The sequence below is a fragment of the Vulpes vulpes genome, chromosome X (assembly GCF_048418805.1).
Source record: "Vulpes vulpes isolate BD-2025 chromosome X, VulVul3, whole genome shotgun sequence".
NCBI lineage: Eukaryota > Metazoa > Chordata > Mammalia > Carnivora > Canidae > Vulpes > Vulpes vulpes.
The window spans coordinates 35,193,005-35,215,843 of NC_132796.1; the positions used below are offsets into that span (position 1 = coordinate 35,193,005).

At 39.4% G+C, this 22,839-nt stretch overlaps 1 protein-coding gene across 5 annotated transcripts in view; it reads left to right on the forward strand.

Moving 5' to 3' along the window:
* Window positions 1-22,839, forward strand: part of USP9X (ubiquitin specific peptidase 9 X-linked) — a 482,011-nt gene that overhangs the window by 50,826 nt on the left and 408,346 nt on the right. For all 5 annotated transcript variants that reach the window (XM_072744845.1, XM_072744840.1, XM_072744842.1 and 2 more), the window contains one exon: window positions 588-718. The gene's annotated coding sequence lies outside the window, so the exon portion shown is untranslated. The remainder of the gene's footprint in view (window positions 1-587; window positions 719-22,839) is intronic.

The following is a 22,839-nucleotide window of genomic DNA, read 5'->3' on the forward strand; positions in this document are numbered from 1 at the left end:
CAGACATCTTAACATTTTACCTATACATAGTTAAAGCATATTTTTCTTAAGAAAAATAACCATAATACATTTGTCATACTCAAGAAAATTATCACACTCAAGAAATTTAACACTGATATATGATACTGTTATCTAATATACATTCTGTAGTTATATTTCTTCACTTGGATCAATAACAACAGTATCTTTTACACGGCTTTTTAAAAATCCAAGATTCAAGGGCACCTGGGTAGTTCAGTTATTTAAGCATCTGCCTTCAGCTCAGGTCATGATCTTGGGGTCCTGGGATTGAGTCCTGCATCAGGGAGACTGCTTCTACCTCTGCCCTCTGCCCTTCCTCCCCTGCTCATGTGCTCTCTCTTACTCTCTGTCTCTATCTCAAATAAGTAAATAAAAATCTTTAAAGTTTGTACATTGCATTTAGTTGTCATGTCCCTTTACTTTCTTTAAAGATAATGTCTGCACTTTTCTATCTTTTATTATATCAACATTTTTGAAGAATACAGGTCAGCTACTTTGCATAATGCTCCTGAATTTAGTTTGCACAATTATTATCTTATGATCAGAATCTATTTTTCTTTTGGCAGGAATACTTCATGTGTGATTTGTGTCCTCAGTGCATCACATCATAGAAAATACGGTATTTTTTCCCATTTTGGTGACCTAAGTTTGTTCATTTGGTTCAAGTGATTTCCACCAGACTTCTACATTTATAAAGGTACCTTTTTTCTCATTTATTCTCCTTTTTCCTTTTCTCTTTGTAATTGTGACTAGTGGTACTTTGAGACTGCATGAATATATTCTTCTTTACCAACTTTTCACTCACTCATTTTACATCTATTGATGATTGTTGCCTGAATCAAGTATTACAATAATGATTGCAAAAGGTTTGTTTTCTAATTCTAACAATTCCACATTTATGAGTTGGCATTCTTCTGTAAACACTTCTTTCATCATTTCTTCCTCACCCTAAATTTTTTTTAAGATTTTATATATTTATTTGCGAGAGAGAGAGAAAGAGAGAGAGAGAGAGAAAGAAAGGGAAAGCACGAGTGGGAGAGGGGCAGAGGGAGGAATAGGCTCCTATATGGGGCTCGATCCCAGAACCCTGAGATTGTGACCTGAGCCCAAGGCAGCCCAAGCCCCTTAACCAACTGAGCCACCCAGGCACCCACCCTTAATTTTTTTTTTTTTTTTTTACTGAATAGTGTCTCATTAAATTATTTTTTGTTCAAGGTATTACTATCTATTCCATTTCCTTATTCATTTTTGTACTCAAATTGTCCCATATTTATCAAGTGGGAGCCATTTCAAGCTGGCTTGTGTCTTCCTTTTACATGACCCCATCAGTTTTTGAGCATTTCTGCATTTTTCTGGCACAAGATATTTCAAGACCACCTTATACTTTCCCTACTCCTGATTAAAATCATCCATTTTTTTTCGAGGAGCTCTGGTTCTTTTTAGTGGGGTATAATCCAGGCACTAGACGTGCTCATTGCAATTGAGGTGTTATCTACAATTTTTTTTAAAGATTTATTTATTTATTTATCTATGATAGACACACAGAGAGAGAGAGAGAGAGGCAGAGACACAGGCAGAGGGAGAGGCAGGCTCCATGCCCGGAGCCCCATGCGGAACTCAATCCCAGGACTCCAGGATCACGCCCTGGGCCAAAAAGGCAGGCGCCAAACTGCTGAGCCACCCAGGGATCCCCTACAAATATATTTTTTAAGATTTTATTTATTTATCCATGAGAGACACAGAGAGAGAGGCAGAGACATATATAGGCAGAGGGAGAAGCAGGCTCCCCACAGGGAGCCCAATGTGGGACTCGATCCCCAAACTGGGATCACGCCCTGAGCCAAAGGCAGACGCTCAACCACTAAGCCACCTAGGCGTCCCTATCTACAAATATTTTAAACAGAAAAGAAATACCATTGAAAACAGTTATTTCAGATGATTGTGTAAAGAATGTGAAAAATACAAGAATTTTCTTTTTTTTTTTTTTAATACAAGAATTTTCACAGGTAGATTATTCTAATGGTTTTCATTTGTATAAGATGATCTAAGTGCATGACATCTGATAATGTCACAACTGACACTCACAGAAATACCAAAAAGTTATATTGAATATGCTCTCATCAGCACAGTAATATATATTTTCCATTTATAATCTAGAATGTGATCAGCATCATTTAACATAAATTTAAAATCCCAAGTTTATAATTTTCTGCCTAGGATCTCAACTTCATTTGCACTTAAAACTATTTTTAGATTTTATTTGAGAAGAGAAGAAAAAAGATGAATTAAGAAAGAGGAAGGAGCCACATAGTACTTAATTAGAGGAAATCACTGAATTTCTGGTAGTTAAATCTATCATCTGAATGAGTCCTGATATAAAGCTCTAAAGGAATTCCTTAATTCTTAGGGTATCTGTGTGATACAGGCTATTAACAACTATATAGTACTTCCCACTTCCCCTAGAAGTGAACAAAATAGGGGCTTTTATCAATTATTTTAAAATAATGTTTGTATGTATAATGTACATAAAGCTGAGCTGTACCATGGCCCAGTCTTAACTAGTGTTGTTTTCAAAGAAATGTCAGTTGAACATTCAAGAAACAATTTTAAAAGCAATTTGATTTTTTTAAAAGATTTTATTTATTTATTCATGAGACACACACAGAGAGGCAGGCTCCATGCAGGTAGCCCGATGTGGGACTTGATCCCGGGTCTCCAGGATCAGGCCCTGGGCTGAAGGCGACGCTAAACCGCTGAGCCAACTGGGCTGCCCAGCAATTTGATTTTTTAATAAAATAATTTGTAAAATTCCAAAAGGGGGGGTTTCTATTTATATTATACGGGAAAACTTTTATCCATCTATCCATTGTATCGAGATAAAATTGACAAAAATTGTGTATATTTAAGGTGTATGATTTGATTTTTTAAAATTCCAGTATAGTTAACATAGAGTATTATATTAGCTTCAGGTATACAATATAGTGATTCAACAATTGTATGCATTACTCAGTGCTCATCGTGGTAAGTGTACTCTTAATCCCCTTTACCTATTTCACCCATCCCCCTACCCATCTCCCCTCTAATAACCATCAGTTTGTTCTGTATAGTTAAGAGTCTGTTTTTGGGTTTTTCTCTTCTTTTTCTTCGTTTTGTTTTTAAATTACATTTATGAGTGAAACTATATGGTATTAGTCTTTCTCTTACTGACTTATTTCACTTTCATTATACTCTCTAGATCCCATCCATGTTGTTGCAAATGGTAAGATTTCATTCTTTTTTTGTGGCTGAATAATACTCCATTGTGCATATATATCACTTCTTTATCCATTCATCTATCAGTGAACACCTGGACTGCTTCCATAATTTGGCTATTGTAAATAATGCTGCCGTATACATAAGGATGATGTATCATTTTGAATTGGTGTTTTTGTATTCTTTGGGAAAATACCCAGGAATGGAATTACTTGGTCATTTGGTAGTTCTACTTTTCATTTTTTTGAGGAACCTCCATACTGTTTTCCACAGTGGCTACCCTAGTTTGCATTCCTACAAATAGTGCACGAAGGTTCCTTTTTCTCCACATCTTTGCCAACACTTGTTGTTTCTTGTGTTTGGGATTTTAGCTGCTCTGACAGGTATGAGGTGTTATCTCATTGTGATTTTTGATTTGCATTTCTCTAATGATTAGTGATGTTGAGCATCTTTTCATGTGTCTGTTGGTAATCTCTGTGTCTTCTTTGGAGAAATATCTGTCCATGTCTTCTGCCCATTTTTAAATTGGATTATTATTTTGGTGTTGAGTTATACAAGTTCTTCATATAGTTTAGATACTAACCCTTTATCGGAATATCATTTGCAAATATCTTCTCCCATTTAGCAGGTTGTATTTTTGTTTTGTTGATTGTTTCCTTTGCTGTACAGAAACTTTTTATTTTGATATAGTTCCAGTAGTTTATTTTTGCTTTTGTTTCCCTTGCCTCAGGAGATATACCTAGAACAATCTTGCTATGGCCCATTTACTGTTTAGTAGCACGTTATTTAACCTCTATGTATTTGTGAGAGAAAGTACTGTCTGTGCTCTCTTCTAGGATTTTTGTGGTTTTAGGTCTCACATTTAGGTCCTGAATTCATTTTGAGTTTATTTTTGTATATAGTGTAAGAAAGTGCTCTGGTTTCATCCTTTTGCATGTAGCTGACCAGTTTTCCCAGCACCATTTGTTGAAGGGACTTTTTCCCATTGCATATTCTTACCTCTTTTGTCAAGGATTAATTGACAATAAATCATGGATTTATTTCTCAGCTCTCTATTGTGTTGTATTGCTCTGTTTGTCTGTTTCTGTGCCAGTACTGTTTTGATTACTATAGCTTTGTCATATGTTTTGAAATTTGAATTGTAATATCTCCAGTTTTGTTCTTCTTTTTCAAGATTTCTTTGGCTATTCTGGGTCTTTTGTGCTTCTATACACATTTTAGTATTATTTATTCTAGTTCTATGAAAAATGCTGTTGGTATTTTGATAGGGATTGCATTAAATCATTGGATTGCTTTGGACATTTTTATAATATTTGTTCTTCCAATCCTTAAGAATGGAATATCTCTCCATTTCTTTGTGTCATCTTCAATTTCTTTCATCAGTGTCTTATAGTTTTCAGAGTATAGGTCTTTCACCTCCTTGGTTAACTTTAATCCTAGGTATTTTATTGTTTTTTGTGCAATTTTAAATGGGATTGTTTTCTTTTTAAAGATTTTATTTATTTATTCATGAGAGACACACACAGAGAGAGGCAGAGACATAGGCAGAGGGAGAAGCAGGCTCCATGCAGGAAGCCCGATGTGGGACTTGATCCCAGGACTCCAGGATCACACCCTGAGCTGAAGGCAAATGCTTAACCACTGAGCCACCCAGGCATCTCATGATTGTTTTCTTAACTTCTCTTTTGCCACTTCATTATTAGTGTTTAGAAATACAACAGATTTCGGTGCATTGATTTTGTATCCTGCAAACTTACTGAATTCATTTATTAGTTCCAGTAGTTTTTTGGTAGAATCTTTAGGGTTTTCTTTTTTTTTTAAGATTTTATTTATTTATTCATGAGAGACACAGAGAGAGAGATGCAGAGACATAAGTAGAGAGAGAAGCAGGCTCCTGGCAGTGAGCCCCAAGTGGGACTCAATCCTTGGACTCCAAGGATCATGCCCTGGGCTGAAGGCAGGTGCTCAACTGCTGAGCCACCCAAGGTGTCCCTCAGGTTTTATTTATATATATATATATATATATATATATATATATATATATATATATAGTATCATGTCATTTGCAAATAGTGAAAGTTTTACTTCTTCCTTACCAATTTGCGTGCCTTATATTTCTTTTCCTCATCTAATTGCTGTGGCTAGGGCTTCCAGTACTATGTTGAATAAAAAGGGTGAGAGTGGACATCCTTGTCTTCTTCCTGATCTTAGGGAAAAAGCTTTCACTATTTCACCATTGAGTATGATGTTGGCTAAAGGGTTTTCATACATGGCTTTTATTATGTTGAGGTATGTTCCCTCTAAACCTACTTTGTTTTTTTTTGTTTGTTTGTTTTTGTTTTTTTTTTAAATAAATTAATTTTTTTTTGGTGTTCAATTTACCAACATACAGAATAACACCCAGTGCTCATCCCGTCAAGTGCCCCCCTCAGTGCCCGTCACCCATTCACCCCCACCCCCCGCCCTCCTCCCCTTCTACCACCCCTAGTTCATTTCCCCGAGTTAGGAGTCTTTTTCTTCTCCCTTCCCTTATATTCCCTTTCACTTAAACCTACTTTGTTGAGGGTTTTTTTATCGTGAATGAATGTTGTACTTTATCAAATGCTTTTTCTGTATCTACTGAAATGATAATATGGTCTTTATCCTTTCTTTATTGATGTGATATTCCATGTTGATTGATTTGTGAATATTGAACCACCCTTGCATCCCAGGAATAAATTCCACTTGATTGTGATGAATGATTTTTTAATGTATTATTTAATTCTGTTTGCTTATATTTTCTTGAGAATTTTTGCATTTATGTTCATCAGAGATATTGGCCTATAAGCTCTCTTTTTTTGTGGTATCTTTATCTGATTTTGGTATCAGGGTAATGCCAGTCTCATAATATGAATTTGAAAGCTTTCCTTCCTCTTCAGTTTTTTGGAAAAGTTTGAAAAGAATGAGTATTAACTCTTATTTAAATGTTTGGTAGAGTTCCCCTATGAAGCCATCTGGTCTTGGACTTTTGTTCATTGGGAGTTTTTTGATTACTGATTCAATTTTATTGCTGGTAATTGGTCTGTTCAAATTTTCTATTTCTTACTGATTCAGTTTTGGGAAGTTACACGTTTCTAGGAATGTATACACTTCTAGGTGGTCCAATTTATTGGCATATAAGTTTTCATAATATTCTCTTATAGTCTTTGTATTGCTGTCAGTTGTTATTTCTCCCCTTTCATTTCTGATTTTGTTTATTTGAGTACTCTTTCTCCCTCTCTTTTTTTGATCAGTCTGGCTAAAGGTTTATCAATTTTATTGATATTCTCAAAGAACCACCTCCTGGTTTCATTGATCTGTTCTATTGTGAGGTTTTTTTGTTTTGTTTTTTGTTTTTTTTTTAGTTTCTATTTCATTTATTTTTGCTTTAATGTTTAGTATTTCCTTCCTTCTGCTGATTTGGTGTTTTGTTTTTTCTTTTCTGAGCTCCTTTAGGTTGTTTACTTGATATTTTTCTTCTTTTTCATTTTTTTAAAGATTTTATTTATTTATTCATGAGAGACGCAGAGAGAGAAGCAGGCTCCATGCAGAGAGCCCAACGTGATACTCGATCCTGGGACTCCAGGATCACGCCCTGGGCCGAAGTCAGGTGCTAAACCACTGAGCCACCCAGGCGTTTCCCCCCCCCCCTTTTTTTAAAATATTATTTATTTATTTATTTATTTGAGAGAGAGAAAGCGAGAGTGAGCGAGCATGAGTAGGGTGAGGAGTAGAGGGAGAAGCAGGCTTCCCTGCTGAGCAGGGAGCCCCATGCAGGCCTGGATCTCAGGACTCCAGGATCATGACCTGAGCCACGCCCCTTTTTCTTACTTTTTGAGGTAGGCCTGTATTGCTATAAACTTCCATCTTAGAACAGCTTTTACTGCATCCCAAAGATTTTGTACCATTATGGTTTCATTTTCATTGGTCTCTTTTTTTTTTTTAATTTGCTCTTTGATTTCTTGGTTGAATGACCCATTCATTATTTAGTAGCATGTTATTTAACTTCCATGTATTTGTGTTCTTTCCAGATTTTTTTTTTTTTTTGGTTGATTTCTGTTTCATAACACTGTGGTCACAGGAGATGCATGGTATGCTTTTGATCTTTTTGAATTTGTTGAGACTTGCTTCGTGGCCTAATATGTGATCTATTCTGGAGAATGTTCCATGTACACTTGAAAAGAATGTATATTCTGCTGTTTTGGGATGGAATATCCTGAATATATCTGTTAGACCCAACTTGTCCAATGTGTTGTTCAAAGCCACTCTTTCCTTGTTGACTTTCTGTTTGGATGATCTATCCATTGATGTAAGTGGGGTGCAAAAGTCCCTTACTATTATTGTATTACTATGGATTACTTCCTTTATGCTTGTTATTAGCTGCTTTATGTATTTGTGTGCTCCCATGTTGGGTGCATAAATATTTACAATTGTTACATCATCTTGTTGGATTGTTCTCTTTATGACAATATAGTGTCCTTCTTTATGTCTTTGTCTCTTTCTGTAAAACAGTCTTTGTTTTAAAGTCTCTTTTCTCCAATATAAGTATTTTTACCCTGGCTTTCTTTTTGCTTCCATTTCCATGATAAATGCTTTTCCATCCCTTTACTTTCTTTTTTTTTAAAGTATTTTATTTATTTATTCATGAGAGACACAGAGAGAGAAGCAGATAGAGACAGAGACAGAGACAGAGGAAGAAGCAGACTCCATGCAGGGAGCCTGATGTGGGACTCGATCCCAGGACCCCAGGATCATGCCCTGAGCCGAAGGCAGACACTCAACCGCTGAGCCACCCAGGCATCCCTCCATCCCTTTACTTTCAATCTGCATGTGTCTTTGAGTGTGAAACAAGTCTCTTATAAGCAGCATATAGATGGGTCTTGCTTTTTTATCTATTCTTTTTTTAAAAAATATTTTATTCATTTATTCATGAGAGACATAGAGACATAGGCAGAAACAGGCTCCCTGTGGGGAGCCCAATGCAGGACTCGATCCTAGGACCCTAGGATCACGACCTGAACCAAAGGAGACGCTCAACCACTGAGCCACCCAGGCGTCCCGCTTTTTTATCTATTCTATAACCCTATATCTTTTGATTTGGGCTTTAGTCAATTTACATTCAAGGTAGTTATTGATAGTTATGTACATATTCCCATTTTGTTACTTTTTTATGGTTATTTTTGTATTTCTGCTTTGTTCCTTTCTTCTTGGTTTGCTGGTTTTCTTTAGTGATGTACTTGGATTCCTTTCTCTTTATTTTTTGCTTATCTACTACTGGTTTTTGATTTGTGGTTCCCATAAGGTTTGTATATAGCATCTTATACATATAGCAGCCTATATTAAGTTGATGGTCACTTATGTTTGAACCTATTCTTTACTCCACTTCCCCCAACATTTTAGGTATATGGTATCATACTTCATGTCCTTTTATTTTGTGAATCTCTTGACTGGTTTTTATAGATATACTTAATTTTACTGCTTTTGTGTTTCCTACTTTTCTTACTCCCACTTAGAGTCTTTCCTTTCTACTCAGAGTCCTCTTTAACATTTCTTGTATGGCTGGTTTATTGGACATGAACTCTTTAACTTTTGTTTGTCTAGGAAACTCTTTATCTCTCCTTCTATTCTGAATGATACCCTTGCTGAGTAGAGTATTCTTGGCTGCAGGTTTTTTTTTTTTTTTCAGCACTTTGAATATATCATGCCACTCGCTTCTGGCTTGCAAAGATTCTTCTGAAATATCCATTGATAGCCTTTTGGAGTTTTCCTTGTATATAGCTGTTTTCTCTTGCTGCTTTAAAATTTTTCTCTTTATCACTACTTTATGCCATCTTAATTATTATGTGTCTTGGTGTGGACCTCCTTGGGTTCATCTTGTTGGGGGCTCTCTGGGCCTCCTTGGCCTGATTTCTGTTTCCTTCCTCATATTTGGAAAGTTTTTAGCTATTATTTCTTCAAATAAATTTTCTGCCCCCATTTCTCTCTCTTCTCCTTCTGGGATCTCTATAATGTGAATATTATTACACTTGATGGTGTCATTGAGTTCCTTAAGTCTATTTTCATTTTGTGTTTTTTTTTCTTACTCCTGTTCCACTTGATTGCTGTCCAATATTATTTCCTCCACTTCACTGATCTGTTCTTCTGCTTCCACCGGTCTACTATTTTTTCCTACTTTGATTGGTTCTTTTTTATGTTTTCTGTCTCTTTGTTGAGGGTCTCACTGTGGTCCTGCAGTCTTTTCTCAAGTCCAGTGAGTATCTTTATGACCATCACGTTAAATTATCTATCAGAAAAAAAAATTATCTATCAGGCATTATTAATTATCTCCATTTTGTTTAGCTCTCTTGCTATGATTTGCCCTATTCTTCCATGTGAGACATATTCTTCTGTCTCCTTGCTTTGGCTAATTCTCAGCATCTGTCTCAATGTGATAGGAAAGTCAGCTACACTCCTGCCCTTGAAGGTAGTGATGTTAGGAAGGAGAGGTCCTGTAGTGCCCTGTAGTGCAGTGTGCCCTGTTTACTAGAACCTGCCACTTCAGGGGTGTCTCTTATGTGTGTTGCATATGCCCTGCTGTTGTGGCTGAGCTGCTTTTGCCTTTAGTCCAGAAATCTGCAATGACCCTCTCTGCTTGTTGTGGGCAGGGTTTGGTCCCTGTGTTGTTAGTGGGTCAGTCTGGGCCTCCCTTGGGCTTAAGTTGAGTCAGACCAGGCCTTTGCTAGAGATACAGTAGCACTGAACTGCAGGAGAATGCAGAGGTGGGGTGCACCATGCCAATAAGGCCCACATGGGTAGGAGGGAACCTACAGCTGCCAGGGACCAAAGCAGGATGTATTGGAGCGGAAAGATCTGCAGAAGCTCACAGGGGTGGGACTCACAGGTAAGACTCAGAGTTTACTCTGGTCCACTATAGGAGGGGATCTGCAGCCACCAGGTCAGAAGGGGCAGATTCACAGAAGCAAGCAGAGGCAGAGCTCATGGTGTTAGCAAGGTTTGCATAGGTCTGCTGTGGGAGGGGACTTGGAACTGAGGCCTGGCTGGTAGGCAAAAGTCCACAGGAAAACATAGCAGGCAGGACAACAGTGTTATCAACTTAGGTAGCAAATTATGTAGCATTGGTTCCAGTAGGTGTCCTTGTATCTAGGATGGGGGACAGGGGAGGGAAATGCTACCCACCAGCTCCTTTGTTTCTGGAGAAGTCTTCCCACAATCCCTGCCCCTCCAGCACTCTCTCTGAGATTAGTAAACAAATCTCCCTCTTGTATACCCTGGGCATTTTTCAAACTGCTGCTTCTATGCTATATCTCCATGGGGCTCTTTGCAGTACTGTCTCTTTAAAGATAGGGACTCCGTTTCTTCTCACCCTCCTGACTTTCCCACAAGCCAGCTGATTTTAAAGTTCCAGGTTTTAAGCCTTGCTGATTGTAAGAACTTGCAAAATTCTGCCCCTCTACTTTTCAAACCTGAGTATCATGAGGATTCGTCTTCCCCATGAAGGCTCCCTGGTGTGAGTCTGTTTCTCACTTCTTTCTGCCCCTGTAGCATCCTTCTCTGCCATGGGTAGTTCCACAGGTCTATTTAGCTCCCCAACATGTCTTCCAACCATCTTCAATATGGCTTCTCATCTACATTTAACTGTGGAAAGTCCGTTCTGCCAGTCTTCAGGTCATTTTCTGAGTTATGTACTGATGTGGCTTGACGTTTTGATATATGTACACATTGTGAAATAACTGCCATAATCAAGCTAATTAACATATCTACCACCTCACATAGTTACCCCTTCTGTCTCACTGGATCCTAGATAGAATGCCCCAGAAATTCCCTGAAAAAGGTCAGTTGTGGACCTCACATACTCTCCTCTGACCTCCTCTCCACCATTTGTCCACTTCCTTGCATGAATTAGCAACACGAGCTGAGGGCCAAGGACTGCTTGAACTTTCCAAATTTTCTCAATTCACAAAACCAAAACTATAGCTTTGCAAAGCTGTGGCATTACTGAAAGGAATGTCTGGTGATATCTGTGTTAGGGGCTTTAGAAGAAGCTGATACTGGAGATCCCTTGGCCCCTGAGGTGGCCAGTACTTTTGGATTTATATCTGGATAGCTTTTGTCCCCACAGTAGAACAGCCAGTGTGGAGGCCCCACAGTAACAACCATCACACTGTACCTCTGCCAACTACCCTTTATAGGTATGCCAATCTTTTTCCTCCTTTGGGGTAGATACTTTGAAAGGGAACCCACAGTCACTTCATGTGTATTTCTGGCACTTCTTCCTCAGATGTCTGGGTCTGGGTCTGAACCTAATCACTGACATCATTCACAGTCTTTTCCCGTGGCTCTGCACTGACTCAGTAAATCAGCTGATGGAAATCATTGCTGGGATGGGGGCCTCTCAATGTGCAGTCTCTGGTTAGGCTCTCTTAGAGTATGCAACTGCAAGAGCTTTTATGCATGGATTTTTATTTGGCAAGATAAATATTTTAAACTTCTTTTTAAGATATTAAAAAAATGGTGGGGGATCCCTGGGTGGCGCAGCGGTTTGGCACCTGCCTTTGGCCCAGGGCGCGATCCTGGAGACCCGGGATTGAATCCCACATCGGGCTCCCGGTGCATGGAGCCTGCTTCTCCCTCCGCCTGTGTCTCTGCCTCTCTCTCTCTCTCTCTCTGACTATCATAAAAAAAAAAAAAAAAAAAAAAAATTTTAAAAAAAAAAGCTCTTATTTAAAATAAAATAAAATAAATAAAATAAAAAAATGGTGGTAGCCTGTAAACACTGAGTTGTAGGACACTCTTATCAGCTTCAGAAAAGCAAGAAATCAAGTAATAGTAAATACTCTAAAAGTCACACAATTCTTGGGCTTTATTGAGAGAGAAGCAATAACCAGATAGATGTGCAGATGTCATTTTGATTTGCTGTTGAGATCCCTCTTCAGTGAAGATCATGTTGCCCCAGCTGCCAGGGGAGTACATATATGTGTCTGCATTTTAAATGTATCTACTAAGGTCACACCCTTCCCAGGGCAGCCCACATCCAGTGATGTAGAGGTATGAAGACCTGGCCATCTCAGTTCATAGGGAGACAGTTCTGAAGCACTGTTTTAGCTCTGGAGCTTTCCTTGGGTTCGCCAAGGCTGTCAGCAGCCTGTTATAGCTCATCTTCTCTCTGCCCATGCCTGCTTGCTTCTATAGGTGTTAGTCCCAAGGGCACTTCTAATAAATAGCCTACACAATAAATTTCATTGCAGAACTTGCTTCCTAAGGAACTCAACTGGCAAAACAATGTTTTGCCTTCTTAGGTAAGATTCTAGTGATTTGCTAGCTTCATATGCACTCTATATGGAACCCTGCTGTAAGTGATATTACTGTTGCCCTTCTCATTTTGCAGATTCAGTCTCCAAATTATTAATCACCTTTGAGGAAATCAGTTTGACAGGTTAGGTATAACAGCACCGAATGCTGCAGTGAATTTTCATCTGTCCGTCAGTCCATCCATCCTCCATCTAGCTAGGTAATAAAAAAGCAGGCTCTGCCAACTATTTTTTTTTAACTTTTTAAAAAAAGATTTTATTTACTTATTCATGAGAGGCACAGAGAGAGAGAGGCAGAGACACAGGCAGAGGGAGAAGCAGGCTCCCCACCGAGCAGGGAGCCTGATGTGGGATTCAATCCCAGGACCCCAGGATCACGCCCTGAGCCAAAGGCAGACACTCAATTGCTGAGCCACCCAGGCACCCCAGGCTCTGCTAACTATTAATGTTCACCAAATATTCCACTTTGTCCCTATATGCACAGCCCCCCCCCCCCCGCCCCCGCAGGCGGATAGGCAGTCAGGTGATTAGTTCTGGCCAATGAGCTGTGAGGGGAGAAGTCATCCCTGGGCTGAGGCAGTGAAAAGTCAAGTATGATTCTCCTCTCTTCTCTGCTAGGGCTGCTGGGAAGGCTGCATGTTGCAGACAGTGTGGATACAAGATGCTGAAGCTCTGACAGCCTAGATTCCTGGGTGACTATAAGAAACAAGCTTTTGTCGAAACAGGGTTTTGTCGTGTTAGGACATTCAGATTGGGGGTTTGTTACTTCACTCCTTATTAACCAGCCTATACTGACTAATATACTTTATATTCACTATAAAATAACATTTACACAAAACTATTTAAGTAGATGTGTATTAAATACATATACATCTACTAAAAGATGCATTATGGGGTGCCTGAGTGGCTCAGTAGGTAAAGTGTCTGTCTTCAGCTCAGGTCATGATCCCAGGGGCTGAGGATTGAGCTCTGCATCTGGCTCCCTGCTTAGCAGAGAGGCTGTTTCTCCCTCTCCCTCTGTCATTCCCCCTGCTTGTGCTCTCTGGCTCTCTCTTTCTCTCTGTCAAATAAATAAATAAAATCTTTTAAAAAATAAACAAAAATATTCATTATATATAATGTAGAATGCTATATTATATATATGAATTATATAAAATAGATCAAATAGAAATATTGTATATACATCTATTAAATGTGTTAAGTATATACAATATACACATCATGCTCTAGCCATGACAGCTATTAGCAGTTTATTCACCTGCTTCAAGATTTTTTCTAAATAAAGTAAGATGTTGGAAGATTAAACATCTAGGTTGTGGGGATGCCTCGGTAGCTCAGCAGTTTGGCGCCTGCCTTTGGCCCAGGGCGTGATCCTGGAGGCCTGGGATCGAGTCCCACATCTGGCTCCCTGCATGGATCCTGCTTCTCCCTCTTCTCTGTCTCTCTCTCTCTCTCTGTCTCTCTGTCTCTCATGAATAAATAAATAAAATCTTTAAAAAAAAAAAACCATCTAGGTTGTGTTTGGCAACTTTGTCACCAGTATCAAGCTTTACCCTTGTTAAGTAACTCCAAATCCCCAAGGTGGAGTTAAACGTCCTTTCCAGAAGTTTGTCTTCCAACATTTTGTTCAAAGTAAAAAGCTGTCTTGGGCTACTTACCTCTCCTTCCTCTTCCCCAAATGGTGGTTTTTTTCTTGGATGACTAGTTAATCCCTGGGCAGGCAGGAGCCTTGAAACTCCCTGCCCCTTGACAGCTGCTTCCTTTTGCCACAAGACTTGAAGTCAGACAAGAAAATCCCAGGGCGTTGTGTCCCAGAGTACAGCTCAAGCATGAAGAGGTGCTTTTCCAGTGTACTCTTCTTAGCTTCCCCACCTCCCACCATCTGGTTAACCTTTTAGTTTGACTACTGTAGCAGATGTTAGCAGGCTCTACACTTAGCCCCTTTTTTCCACCCCAGGGGTCCCATGGATACTCCCTGTGCATGCTAATGGCTTCCTGTATCTCTGTGCTTTCTGGAGGAAGCTGCATGCTGAAAATGTCTGTGAATTAACAACCCTAGGAGCAATCCTTAGGTCTCTAACTAATGAGGGATGAGAGTAAATACATATTCTGGCTTTCTGGCTCCTCAGCAGAGCCCCTCAGTGTCTCAGGGGCTCCAGCTGCATTGAGCCCCAGATGCCCAAAGTGATAACCTGCTCATTGGCACACCCTTTATCGGAGTCCCTCTTCTTGTTTCCCCATCCTTAGTCTATCACTCTGCTTCCTGGGCTCACCTCTCAACTACTTGTCTTCAAATCTTGTTCTCAGGCTCCATTTGGTGGTGGTGGTGAGGGGGACCCAAATGAAGGCAACCACAAGGAAACTTGATTGTCTATGATGTTAGTTTAGATCTCTGAAGGCCAGAACTCAGATTCTGCCTAGACCAGAGTTACTCCCTTACCCTGAGATATCAAGACCAGGAAGTATGTCAAAAATACTGAAATTAAAAAAAAAAATTAAAAAAAAATACTGAAATTTGTGAATGATTTTCTTGATAGGTTCTTTATAAGTTAGGGTAAATTTAAGGTTACCCCGTGAATAGTGCTGTCTTCTTTCCTGGAGGCTAGGTATGGAGTTAGAGACATTCACTAGGAATTAGTGCTACTCGCATCACTTATCTTCTGTTTCAGTGAAGAAATTCTTAAATTTTTTTTTATTATTATTTATTTATGATAGTCATACAGAGAGAGAGAGAGAGGCAGACAGAGACACAGGCAGAGGGAGAAGCAGGCTCCATGCACCGGGAGCCTGACGTGGGACTCGATCCCGGGTCTCCAGGATCGCGCCCTGGGCCAAAGGCAGGCGCCAAACCGCTGCGCCACCCAGGGATCCCAGTGAAGAAATTCTTAAGCAGGTTTTCAAGGAAAAAAATTTTTTTTTCTTGAAGGGCCTGTATTCAGTCATTCAACAGGTATTCATTAAGTGCTTATTAAGTGCCAGGATCTCATATTAAAGATACTAGATATTGTATTGAAGGTATTAAGATGTTTTCTGGGTGGTTGATAATTATGATACTTGAATTTAGAAACTTTAGCGAGACTTTGTAGAGTTAATTGTATTCTTTAAATAAACTGAAAAAAAGAAATAGTGGCTTTATTGGTCAGGTAGTAAGTTGGCTCACTTAATATCAATTCCAGTGTTGGTGGTGTCTCAGGCAGAATTTTTCCATGGGATGACTGTATATTTTTATTGGCTACATTGTCGTGACTGCATTATTTCTGAGTTGTGGCCAACTGCTTTCTGGGTAAACTAGCTAGAATAGGGATCCCTGGGTGGCGCAGCGGTTTAGCGCCTGCCTTTGGCCCAGGGCGCGATCCTGGAGACCCGGGATCAAATCCCACGTCGGGCTCCCGATGCATGGAGCCTGCTTCTCCCTCTGCCTGTGTCTCTGCCTCTCTCTCTCTCACTGTGTGCCTATCATAAAAAAAAAAAAAAAAAAAAAAAAAACTAGCTAGAATAAAACTTGTCTGTAACTGAGAACCTGGGATGGGAGAACTGTAAACAGCAGGTTAGGAAAATGTTGCTAAAGATAAACACACTGGTTTGGTGGAGAGGTATTTGGGTGAACCTCCCAGAGAGGGCAGAGGACATATGGACTTTTGTGTTTCACATTAACACCCACCGCAGAGCATCCACTACAGGTGCCTAAGATGATCTGTCTTGAGGATGTCACCAGCTTCCTCATCCACCCTAGCACCTGTGAACAGAGTGGTCATGGTGGCCTCATGGAGGCTCTACTGGAGCCCAACAACACAGATTCCCATTCACCACAGGTGATCTAACTACTGCCACTGCTGCGTGCCCAGCCTTCTACCAGCAAAGAACAATGCCAGGCCCTTGAAATGGACCAGTGTTCAGAGAGTTCTGCCAGCCAACAGCATGTTGTCAAACTTCGGGATTTTTGCCAAGATGGCAGGGGAGAAATGCTATCTCTGTGTAGTTCTAATTCACATTTCTCTTACTATGAGTGAGGTTGAACATCTTTTCATATATTTGAGGGCCTTTTTTCATTGCTTTTTCTCCAACTTATCTGTGTATGTCTCTTACCATTTTTCTATTGATAAAAGTCACAAATACTTTTCCCAGTTTGTCACTTGTCTTTTCACTCTTCTTATGACATTTTATACCAAGCAAAAATTTTTTTTATTTGACCAAATTTATCTTTTTTCTTATTGCTTCTGTAATTTGAGTGATAGGTAAGTTTTATCACTCCCAAGCTTTAAGGGAATTCACTCATATTTTCTCTTATTACTTGTAGTTTCATTTTTTTTTAAGATTTTATTTATTTATTCATGAGACGCACACAGATGGAGAGAGGCAGAGACACAGGCAGAGGGAGAAGCAGGCTCCGTGCAGGGAGCCTGACGTGGGACTCGATCCCAGGTCTCCAGGATCAGGCCCTGGGCTGAAGGCGGTGCTAAACTGCTGAGCCACCCGGGCTGCCCATGTAGTTTCATTTTTTACATTAAGAATTCTGATCTATCTGGAATTTATTCAGTGTAAGTAATAAATTGGATTTTATCTTTTACCATATGGCTATCCAGTTGTTCCAATGCCACTTATTAAAAAGTGTTTCTTTTCCCATGATTGAGATAGCCTTTATCATATACTCTACATATACACTATCTCCATGTGCATGTGAGTCTTTTTCTGGATTTTTTGTATTCTGTTCCATTGGCCAATTCATGTGGTGATATCTTTTTTTTTTTTTGAGAGAGAGAGAGAGAGAGAGAGAGATGGAAAGAGAGAGAGCCAGGGACGAGCAGGAGGAGGGGCAGAGGAAGAAAGAGAGAGATCTCCACCCTGAGATCATGACCTGAGCCAAAATCAAGAGTTGGAGGCTTAACTGGCTGAGCCACCCAGGTGCCCCGATATCATACTGTTTTAATTATGAAAGCTTTATGATAGGTTTTCATATTTGTTAGAGCTATCCCTCCTTGTTGCTTTTATCTTTTAGAGAATATTCATCCTGGCTTGTTTATTCTCTGAAGTAAACTTTATAATCAACATTTCTGGCTCCAGGAGAAAAGACTGATGAAATTCTACCGAGATTGTGTTAAGTTTATAGATTAGCTTACAAAGAATTAATATCTTTATCCTGTTAAGTTTTCTTATCAAAGAACATGGAATGTCTTTCTGCTTACTCAGATCTATCAGAAATGTTTCATAGTTTCTTCATAACGATTTTTCACTTTCCTCATTATGCATATGTCTAGGTACTTTCTTTTATTTTGCTCTTGTGAATGCTGCCTTTTCTCCCATTGTTTCTTCTAGCTGATTATTGATCATGTGTATAAATAAAGGCTTTTGGTTTTTTTTAATATTTTATTTATTCATGAGAGACACAGAGAGAGAGAGGCAGAGACACAGGCAGAGGGAATAGCAGGCTCCATGCAGGGAGCCCGATGCGGGACTTGATCCTGGCACTCCAGGATCGTGCCCTGAACCGAAGGCAGACGCTAAACAACTGAGCCACCCAGGGTTCCCAAGGCTTTTGGTTTCTGCATGTTAATTTAATATCCCGCTATTTAAATGAATTTTCTTCTTGTTTGTGATAGTTTTTTTGCTGACACTTTTAGGTTTTTCAGATAGATAAAATGTATCAGCTGCAAAAAAGGATGAATTTTCCTCTTCACTTCCCATTATTATGCCTGTACTTGATTTTCCTGTCCAACTGCTCACTGGCTAATACCTCCAATACAATGTTTGATATTAGTGGAGAGAGTGGGCCTCCATGTCTTAGTCCTCACTTTAGCCTGAAAGCCTCTATTATTTCCTGATTCAGTAAGATGCTGGCCTTTAGGATTATGTATATTTTATCATCATAAAGAAATACCCATCAAGTCCTATTTTATGGATCATTCTTAACACACCTGTCAACTTTTAAGTTGATAATTAGAGAAAAAAATGAGTCACATTATTTATCTAAAATACAAAATCTGTGAATGTAGAATGTAACACATAACCATAGTGGCATTGCAGGCAAGCATTCAAGGGTATCTGTCCTGGGAAGTTTATAATCCCAGGAGAGGGGCAGTGAATGAGGCAAACACAGACTCATTCAAAGGCTCTACAATGTGGGGCAGGGACAATGTAGTATAGCAGGTTCTGAATGAAAAGACCCAGGTTTGACTCTTAGCTCTGCAAATCACTTTGTGATCTTGGACAACTTGCTCAGCCTTTCAGCGCCTCCATTCCCTTTTATGTGAGTGTGTTTAATGGCAGTAGTTACATTAAGGATTGTGTTTAGTGAGGTAATCGCCCCAGAGGATTTAGTTCAGGACTTGGCACATAGTAAATGTTCACTAAATGGTAGCTATTATCATTAGGTACCAAAATAAGTAGTAAAGATGATAGATGCTATGAGGGTTCTCTGGAGGAGGGCGTACTCAAGCTGGTTTATTGAAACTGCATAGGGTTTGAATAGACAGAGAGTAGAGGAAGAAAGAGACTTGCCAGGTAGGAGAAAAAGATCTTTAATATTTAAAAGGTCATGCCAAAATAGTAGTTTATTTTAATTTGTATTTTTAAAGAGGTCCAACTGCCTTTTTTGGCCAAATGCCTTTTAAAAGCATAGTTCTTTAAAATTTGATCTGCTTTCCTCATTACATTTTGCAGAATACTTGAATATGAATAACATGTTTTATTATGCATATGAGAGAAAAACATTTTGAATCAAATCCCATGCTCTCTATCTTTGAGGCCTCCACTGGTTTTTCCATCCTTTATAGTTTTTTTTTTTTTTTTTGTCTAGTTGCCATTTTGCATTTTAATTTGACCCTGCCTTTTATTTATTTGCATCTATTACCAGAATGCTTTTCTAAACTAAATATTTTGTGGTGTTTGCTATTCAGCATTTGATGAATGTTTATTACTATAATTCATTATTCAGAATAATGTACCATATTCTACATCAGTCATTACACTCCGTTATCCATGGGGTCTAACTCACTTCATAGTCATTAAATGAATATATTATTTGGAGATTCAATCAATGGGAAGAAAGGATAAGGGCAGCCAAAGGTGGTGAGAAGTAAGGTGGGCAGTGGTGAGGCTTATGCAAGCAGGAAACACATAAAAACCTCAGATTTTTCCTTCCTCTACCTCCCCTTTCTGCCACCTTTCCCTCAAGTAAATGTAGAAACTTGCATCAGGCTGCGTTCCAGATTAGCATGGGCAGTGTGGAGAATGCCTGAACAAATATCTATGGGACATATTGATTGTCTTAGGTTGCATTGTCTAAGAAAACCCCCAAATCAAGAATTTGAGTGTCAGTTGTTTATTTGGGAAGTGAACCTAGTAAACACCAGTGAGGGGAATGGAGAAATGAGGCAGGAAAGAAGCCAATAAATGTTATATCATTGTCGAGAACTGTAAAGGGCCATTTGTTCATTTAATATATTAAAAATAATAAATACTTACTGGAGAAATTCCAGAAAAGAAATATATGTATAGAGATTATATACATACATAATATCATATAAGTTTTTATTTATTTATTTAAGTAATCTCTACACCCAATGTGGGGCTCCAACTCAGCAACCCTGAGATCAAGAGTCAAATGCTCTACTGACTGAGCCAGCCAGATACCCCATATTGCATGATAAAAATGTCAAGAATGGTGAAGATTCTGAGGTTTTAACCTTCTTGTAAGCTAACAAGTTAGCCTGCTACAGATTCATAGACGTTGGGAGTTTCTTGGGTTAGAGGAACCAGGATGTGTCATTCGTGGCCTGGCAGGCAGCCCCTATATCTCACAGGATGGTGGAGAATGGCCCAGGTAGATGTCGCACATGCAGCATCTCTTATTGACTGGGGCTGTTCCTGGGGGCATTAACGCAGTGGCACTTTTGGCCCATTGATTGTTCCAGAGCCAGTCCTGACCAGAAGGTGGAGTTGGCTTTAGTTGGCAACCTCCTCTTCTCCAGTCTTTCCCCAAGACAACTCTGTCTCCATCTTCCCCAGAAAATGGGTCCACATTTTCATGTGTCTTGATCTCGTCTTTTATTCCCAAAGAAGTCTGACTTTGTAAACTCTTCATTTGTATTAGGGAGGAAATGGCTGGGAGCAGTCATGTTAGCATTGGAACTGGGATGTCCTAAAACTGAGTGTCCTAAAACTAAAGATATAAACACCCTCTCTGGGAAGACTTCACATACCAGATGGCAAATGGAGGAAGCTATGGGACAGAGGGAAAATGCCCACTTCATTAAGGCTGAGATTTCAGGGATGATCCTTAGGTTGCCTGGGAAAGTCAAGTGTCCTGCTCTTACAACTCCCAGGTCTTGGGAAGAAGAGCTCATTACCATTTCCTCTGATGCAGCTCTATGTTAAGTCACTTTGATTTTTGGTAACATCTACAAGGGACCAATAATCTTCCTACATTTACATTTTGTCCATTTTCCTCTTCCTCCTCTCCCTAAATGATAGATCACCGGGCTGAAAACAAAATTCACTTGTTTCAAATAGATGGGTCACAGCATGAACAAAGAACAGAGGCTCCATTCTTCCTTCATCCCAGAACATTCTAATGAGAGGCCTGCCCCCATTTCCCACAATTCCCAGCCACCTCAGTGTAAGATACAAAGTTGTGATCAGTTAGCACTACCCTCCAGGCCAGGGAGTAGCATGGGGTGGGTGGGAGGGACCTCAGATGCCTAAGAAACAAAAAGATCCCCTTGAGGCATTACTCTATGTCTAAAATGAACACTATGGTATGCAATCCTGAGCTCAGTGACTTTCCACCGTTGCTTAGATCTATCAGAATGTCATTCACTCTACTGAATGACATTCTCTACTCTTTTCTCCAGGCTTCCTCTGGGCAAAATGAATGAATGAATGTGTGTGTTTGTGTGTATTCCATTTTCCAATGCCTTTTCATAACCTTGAGATAATTATTTAGGGCACTCAGCACCATGCTGTCATTACTATTGTTAATGTACCCTGTGATTGTTCAGAAAAAAATCTGATGATTTCAAAAATATGTCCTCATCCAGGGCACCTGATTGGCTACTTTGCTCCCTTTCTACCATCTCTGAGACTGAGAAGGTTGGCATTTATTGAGTGAATGTGAGCTGTAGAATAAGCCATATCTGATCCCACACAGATTTATTGACTAGAACTACCCAGTCTAGCTATGTCTTCAGATAATGGTTAGTACTTCCCTTGACACTGTATGGACATGGCTTTGTGGAACCAAATCCATTTAGATCTTTATATCGCCTAATAAAATTTTATAATTTTTTCCCATTGAAAATCAAACATTCGGGCAGCCCAGGTGGCTCAGCGGTTTAGGGCCACCTTCAGCCAAGGGTGTGATCCTGGAGACCTGGGATCGAGTCCCACATCGGGCTCCCTGCATGGAGCCTGTTTCTCCTTCTGCCTTGTGTCTCTGCCTCCCTCTCTCTCTCTCTCTCTCTCTCTCTCTCTCTCTCTCTCTGTGTCTCTCATGAATAAATAAATAAAATCTTTAAAAAAAAGAAAATCAAAACATTCTATTTTCTTTAATGTTCCTTGAGATTGAGGGGTACTTGTAGTTAGTTCACCTTTACATTAAAAGTGGGACCTCCTTTTTCTGTGTTTGATTTTTTTCTGGTTTGTCTTTTAAAATTCCACATATAAATGAAATTATACAGATTTATCTTTCTGTGATTTATTAGCATAATGTCCTCAAGATCCAGCAATATTGTCAAACATGGCAGGATTTCCCTTTTTATGGCTGAATAATATTCCATCATGTGTGTATGTATATGTGTGTAAACCACATCTTCTTTATCCATTCATCTATTTTTTTTAAGATTTATTTATTTATTCATGAGAGACACACAGAGAGAGAGAAAGAGAGGCAGAGACACAGGCAGAGGGAGAAGCAGCTCTATGCAGGGAGCCCAATGTGGGACTCCATCCCAGGACTCCAGGATCACGCCCTGGGCCAAAGGCAGGTGCTAAACCACTGAGCCACCCAGGGATCCCCTCCATTCATCTATTGATGGACATTTACTTAGATTGTTTCCATGTCATGGCTATTGTAAATAACACTGCTATGAACATGGGGGTACAGATTATCTCTTTGATTAATCAGTTCTAAGATATGCTTTTTTTACATTTTAACATTCTAGAAATTAGGAGTGCCTTACAGTAGATGGTGAATTTCAATTCCTGTTTGTCAAGCATCTGTCCTTATGTATTTGTAATTCTCAAA